Source organism: Nematolebias whitei, chromosome 14 (genome assembly GCF_014905685.2).
Source record: "Nematolebias whitei isolate Nwh7 chromosome 14, NemWhi1, whole genome shotgun sequence".
NCBI lineage: Eukaryota > Metazoa > Chordata > Actinopteri > Cyprinodontiformes > Rivulidae > Nematolebias > Nematolebias whitei.
Window position 1 is genome coordinate 20,555,597 of NC_056511.1, and position 7,702 is coordinate 20,563,298.

Here is a 7,702-nt window from a genome sequence, read left to right on the forward strand (position 1 = left end):
TAGACTCTCATGATTTAAAGAAAAAATGATTATGCATTATGATAATCATGAATTGTTTCAAGTTGGAGAGGTGGCTTGAAGATACACAAAGTAGGTGCGGCTCAAATATACACATACATACATACATACATACATACATACATACATACATACATACATACATATATATATATATATATATATATATATACATATATACATATACACTTTTGTTATCCAACAAGGGTGAAGAATGCTTTTGCTTAAAATGTACATCCCTATTATATAAAGTAAGTATAGTACTTGGGCTTTTGAGCAGTTAGACTACAGAATCTGTTGCTGTTGTGCAATTTTGAGGCTGTAGATTTGAGCCCACGTAGACTTGACTATCATCCAGCATGAAAACAATTGCCAAATCTTTTATGCAAGTTCACTTGCTGTGGTGACCCCTGCAGAAGGGAACAGTTGAAATAAAAACATCAACAACTTGCCCGTTTAATTTTAGCTTTAAAAGTTGTTAGGTTTAATTTGAAATTTTAGAGTGACTTTATGACAGGTCCCTCTTAGCTGTGCTTCAGTCCTGCCTCCAAACTTCCTCTGGGACGATGAAGGATTGTCATGTCCGTGAAAGACCAGTAACAATGGTAAAAATAAATAATAAATAGAGAAAATATTTTCACTGCCAAATGCAATATGAATGCTGATTGCTGAATAGTTTCCATCCATCCATCCATTATCTTTACCCGTTTGTTCCATTTTGGGTCACGGGGGTCACCGGTGCCCATGTCCAGCAATCACTGTGCGAGGGGCGGGGTACACCCTGGACGGGTAGCAAGTCCATCGCAGGGCCTGCTGAATAGTTTCTTTTTTGTAAACCTAGTTTTATTGAAATCCATCAATAGCTAAAAATTTGAAAGATAAATGTGCAATAAGCACAAAAAATGCAGAAAAGGGTTGAAATTAGTTGAACAAAAGCTAAAATTTGCAGAAGAGCAATTAAAGAAAAAAGTGCTAGCTAAGAAAGCCAGGTGTAACAAAACATAGCAGGAAAAACGTAGCTTAGAAAATAAAAAATGAAATTATATCAATAAATAAAGAAAAGACTAGTCTGAATCCATGAGTAGCAAAACGCTAACCAAAAAGCTAACTTAGAGGTAGAAATAGCGAAATGCTATCAAAACAGGAAAATGCTAGGTAAGAGCCAGAAAAAGTAAAATGCATGCTTAACAGCATTCACACAATTAAAGTATAAGCTCATCCTGGTTATTATTTAATAATTTTATTTAAACATCAGGGGTGGGGGGTTCTTGCAAATTCAAAACCACTGAGGACTTTTTTCTGTCTTTTTTTATTTTTATGAAAACGTTGGTTACGTACTGTAACCCCAGATTCTATGAGTATAGGCGTAGCCCTTTAAGACTTTCGCTAGTGGGTTTAAATGAAAACAGGAGACCTTCTAAAAGAACTACTTGCACCAGACACCAAAGAGTAGGGCACGACCAAGAGACTTCACACAAAAATAGCTGAAATCTGCTGGGATGTCAACTATTGATAAAATTTAAATGAACATCTACCATACTTGCCACTGTACACGTTGCACCACCGTATAAGTCGCATCAGTCCAAATATGTCTAAGAAAGTGGAAAAAAAAACATAAATACATCGCTTCACCATATAAGTTGCATCTATTATGCCTCACCGCAGATGCATCGCGTTTGTTATGCGTCACCGCTGACAACCCAGAAACGTGGGCCGGTGTTGTGGCAAAAATTGATTGATTGCCAAATGGCGGATGCAGGAGCGTGAACAGGAGGACTTTCACAAGAATGTAACCAGATTAACACTTAAAAACAATTATTTGTTTGCTTGAAATTATAGCAAAAGTGTGTCTCAGTTGAACTTTTCCTTAATAAATGAACTTTGACCATCAAATCAGCTGCATTTCAAAAGCCAATTCGCGGAAACAAGAGCGCAGAGGGACGACTCGCTGTGCATTTCTTCGAAATTTAACAAGTTAACCACCTAAAAGCAAGTGTTTGCTCGACATTATAGCAAAGGTTTGTCTCAGTTGAACTTTTCCTTAATAAATGCACTTTAATGGTCAAATCAGCTGCGTTTCGCCTGGACGGCACAGCGAAATGCAGCAGATTTGATGTTTGCTCCAGGAGTTCTGGAGAAAGACGACAGTGGCTTAGTATGGCAAGCCAATGTCTCTTTAATAGTCACTTTTACCTAGTGTGTCTCTTTATGCACAGAAACACATTGCCATGCAATTCAAAACAGATTGTGTCACAGATCAAGATATCAAATAGCATTCACATCAGAATATTATATTGATATATATGATTCATATATATAATGATTTCCTATCTACAAGAAAAGCAGGTCAGAATTTTTTTAGTACTTTGTACATGAAGAACAACCCAAGCAAATTTAAATAAGTCAAACTGACAGTAGACTGGGTTCCTCTGCGTCCTACATCATACTACACAGACGTCTTTTCAATAGGGGAATCATATTTTACGATCTAAAATACTTTTGCAAAACTTGAGTTTTTCTTTTCTTCATTGTTTTATCTAATCGATGTTTATTTATGTTAAAGATTTAAATGACTTGGGCTGCATTTTAATGCTTTCACTGTGGAATAAAATTCAAGACAGAACAAGCTGTACAGCAAAGAACATGTAAAGCATACTTATGTATCTTGTTTGTATTTTATTATTTTAAAAAGTGACATTCATTGCCACCTTACCAAAAAGTGTTTTGTACAATGTCAATTGTTGAGAGCTTACAGCTCATATCTGTATCCCCATCTCAGGGTGCCTATTGAACATTTTGTCGTGAAAGACTGTACACTTGTTCAGAACATTTGCAGTTGAATAACTGCCGATAATGGAGTCTGAAGATGTTTCAAAGAGATATTTTGTCAATTATTGCCAGTGTGGTTTTTAACTGTGGTTAATTGTTATTGAAAATGTATTCAAAATGTGTTTTTATATTTGAAGCTTAGTAACTGTTCATGTTTGATAGTTCTCATCTTTACCCATTACCTTGTTACATTTGCATCTAAAACAAACTCCTAAACATTTGGCACTATCGTTGCATTAATGTAGTAGCTTTTTTTATTTAGGGAATAGGCCTACAATTGCACAAGTTATATTACCAAGATTTTGCAAAACAAACTGTGCATGAAATGTTCCAGTTTTGATTTGATTTGCCATTTAAATTCATTTCGCAATAACACATTAGTGCACTCTCAAACAGTGTAAAATCTGAAAAGCCATAGGGTCAAGAATGGTACCGTAACAGATGCAGAGCAAAAATTCACAAGCTGAAATATTCATGGGGTGAGACACATTTGAAACAACTGCAATCCCCTGTTGGACAATTGGACACGAACAACGACATCTGCGTCAAAGGAGAACAAAAAAAGTAGATAGACGGGTCTTACAGTGGAGACAGTGGCCGAATGACAAGGAGAATCAGTAAGGTCATCTTGTCAAATAAAAAGTAGAAATGTTGCCTTTGTGTCTTTAAGGAAATAAGACAGCAAAACAAGAAAGGAAGGGAAAGAAGTGATGTAAATAATGTACATTATAATCTAAAATGTCAACATCTGGAGAGTGTTTTAGATGCACTTGAAGGGAAGTAAGAGTTCGATTAAAACCAAAGAAATGTGTGTTAGGTGCACTTTGACATGATGATCTAGGGGAGATCAGAATTATCACCTTTGCTTTTTTAATATCCGTTTTTGAATTTCTGTTTTAAAAAATAAAAAAATACTGCCTTACTGTTAAGACAACTGTGTCAAAGTTAAAAATAAAACAGCAAGTGCCATCGTTTTTCTTTTGTTAGCCCATTCAGCAAACCTGGACTGCTTCTTGAAATGTGTTCAGAGCAATCATATTGAAGCTTTTCTCTGCCATTCTGTGCAAAAGTTGTTATGCAGGCCAGTGGAAGAAGATGCAATTTGATAAAAGAACAAAAGTCATCACTATTTTCCATATAAACGCCTGATATCGATGTAACTGTGTGCATTTATGTTTCTTAAAAGATGCTCTGTCAGCTCTCTTACTCTGGCTGCTTCTTTCCATGTCATCAAATTGCAAGGTTCACCTTTTTTCTTTTTTATTTTAATGAGATTTAAATGTTTCTTGTTCCATTCAGTAAAGCACAAACTCACAGCTTTGGTTTTAAAATAATGTTCCTGCTTAAACTGGACGTTACATTCCAATAGGTGAACATTTAGCTCTTTATATTATTATGACAAGTCTTCAAATTTGAGTGGTTGTGGCGCCATGTTGGGTGAATAATTTCCAGTTTTACAAACGCAGAGACTTTGTGATGTTCGAATGCTGTGGTGGACATAGATTACATTGAGAGAGGTGCTGAAGCAAAGTGATAAGTTTGTCACGACTGAAGCTATATTTGAGTGCTTGTGCTTTGCCTGTAAAAAAAAAAATAAAAGAATGTGAACCTGGGTTTTATTTTCTGGAATAAGGAAATTGAAAAAGCAATTTTCAAATGACTTAACAAGGCTGTAAATACTCCTCTGCCTCAAAATAAATAAACATGCAATCAAGCCTGCAATAAAGGCTGTCACTCTGTTCTTCACCTGAAGCAGTGAGCCGGTGCTCAGGGGTCCGCCGCCCCCCCAAAAAAATTTATATATATATATATATATATATATATGTATGTATGTATGTATGTATGTATGTATATATAATACACCAAAATGCAAGAAATCGCATCTACTTTATTCAAAATTTTCTGGGGGAGGACCCCCAAATAACCCCACCCACCCAATGGCCTGTCTTCTATTTGTGTTTTGGCATTAATCGATTTACAAATTAAACCCTGTTACTTGGTACGACAACTGCTTTTATGATTCTGTTCAATTTTTTTGTAAAGAGTTTTATGATAGTTTGAAGAAGTGGCAATACATTAATGTTCATTATGTGAATAGGTAAAGTTTATAGTGTTTTTGGATACTATTCTTTTTTTTAAACTAATGTTTGGAAGTTGAAATAAAAAAAAAAAGTTAATTAAGTGTATCTTGAATGAAAAATACCCCATGTTTAAAAGTATAAAAATTGTATTAACACTATTAAAGAACAGGTCTTAAGTATTTATGTTACACAAATATTTCCATAGTTTTAAAGAGACAAATTGAAAAAAAAAATTTAATAAACATGATGGTTATGAGGTCCCTGAAACATTTTGTCCCCTGTAACGGGTCCCTGAACCCAAAAAGTTTGAGAACCCCTGCTCTAAGAGGTATGCAAATAAAATGACAGGCTTGCACATTGGTGTTGCAAATGGTGCATTGTTTAATACCTCCCATCGATGAAAGGAAATATTAGTTTCTCCTGTAAGTGCATGTCTGTGTTTGTCCGGTGCATTAACAAAATATCTTAAAAACTACAAAGTAGTAAGATTTTTATTGAAACTCAGAAAGTAACCTTTGGATGTACATCTTAAACCCGTTATCTAGTCAAATGTGCCCACAACAACTAAGCAATCATAGTAAATTTTACCATAGCTCAGCCAGTTTTACACATTACCTGATTTGTGTGGTAGTAGCCGTGACTCATTCCCAACACCCACTCTGAGCGCTGACTGACAAGAATATTTTTCAGTAACTACTGGAGTCAATTATGTCTGCTAGCAAAATATCTCACAGACAAGTGGACAAAATTTAATAAAGCCTAAATAAAGTAAGCACTGACAAATTATCTTTTAGTCAACCCACTTCAAGACGGCTGCTACAGACCAACAAGCTTATAGGAAACACAAAAACTGCTGTAAAAATGTCAATTTTACAGCTAATTAGTTATACTTTTCTATGTTTGTAGCTGAGAGTAAGTGACATCACACATTCTGAGCTTTAACCATTTCATATCTTTGTTAAAAACAGAGGCCTTCGTGGTTTTAATGAATTCTGTCTCTTTCAGTGAAATTTCTTCTGAATCACTGGACAGATTTCAGCGAAACTCTTAATTCATTAGAAGGACATTGAACACAGCAAGTGATATGCATTCCTTTAAGAATTGCTAACTAGGCCTCGAATGTAATCAGTCACTGTCGTCTGTGCATAAAATGAAAAGAGTAACCCTCTCCACTTTAACACCCTGCATCTCTGGGTTTTATGCTTGCATGGTTCAACAAAGATGGATATCACCTTGTGTGCTTTTGATAAACTGATGGAGATTAAGATGTATGAGCAACGTGTCAGCTGTGAAGCATTTCCTTTAAGGTATTTTTAATTTTGATCCAAGATACTAAAAAGACAAAGAGGAAGGCCAACGAGATGTATGGATGCAGTTAGAGAAGACATGGAGGTAGAGGACAGAGGACGCAGAGGACAGAGATGGAGGAGGACAACTTGCTGTGGCGACCCCTGAAGAAGGAAAAGCCGAAAGAAGAAGATCCAAGTTACTCCCTTTATAGTATGCACATTGTGTATATGTGCATGTTTGTGATTAATGGATAATTTATCAGCACGACAGCACTGGCTGATTGTTGAAGGAAAAGACAGACGCAACACTGATCAAATTATTAGCGATGCACCTTTGAAAAGATGACATTTAAATGATAAGTCTTGGGAGCATAATTAAATACTCTGCTGTCAGGGGAATAACACAAATAGTGCAACATGGTTGTGTATGTACACATTCGCTCTCCCTCCCTTCCCGAAATGTTTAAACCAGAAAAACTATCCCGGCCTGCGACTGAACACCTATTGATAAAACGCCTTTAAAATGTTTACAAAGTGCATGTGCTTTTCATTCATGATAATTATTCACACTAATCCCTAATTGTATGCAGCTCTGTTTTCAACAGCTTCGCTTGCCTGCTGTTTTTTCGAGGCACAAATTAAATCATATGCTTGAATTATTTGTCAAGATGTTCCCTTCATGCTGACCTGATGCTGTTATGTGGAACAACAGCGATAAAGCTGTTCTATTCATAAACATGATGTGGCTAACTGAATGTGGCATCTGACCTTTATGTGGCTTAATGGATTTTGTAAATGTAAAAGATTGTTGTAAGACTTTGTTAAATTTGGGGCGCACAGTACCATCAGAATAAAACAGAAAATGTTGGAATTGTGTAGCCTGGATAGCTTAACTTGTGTCAAGACTTAAATGTTTTGGTCCTGAGGCTGTGTGACTGTGCAGGCTTGTCTGGTGGTATTTATGACCAGAGTGCTTACTAACAGGCACACACCTGGATGGTGTGAAGAACCAAAGGGGAGTCTCTCTATATATACTCAAAACTGCATTTTAACTCCTACGTCTAATCAAAATAAAGTGTGAATGATTAAATATGCACCATGTGAAAATTCCTTCTACAACACAGTAATCTGAAGAATAAAATTAATCATATTTTTTAGGTTGCATCTGTGAAATGAGCACATTAAGTTTTATTGCTTTTCTTTTCAACATTTCCAGAATTTAACGCTTTATTATGAAATCAAAGCCTAAAATGACTTTGGGGTGCTTGTTGTATATTAGAACTTGATGGGGGTGGGGGTGGGGGTGGGGGGGGGTTGTAAAAGCTACGAGCAATTGATATATTATCTGCTCTTGAAAGTTCTTTTAACAATCTCTGTTAGAAAAAAAAATGCTGTTAAATTTAAAAATTTAAAGTCCAGTTTGAGTGGACCTCATCAACATTAAAAATCACGGAGAGGCCACATTTTTTTACTCTATACAGCTCT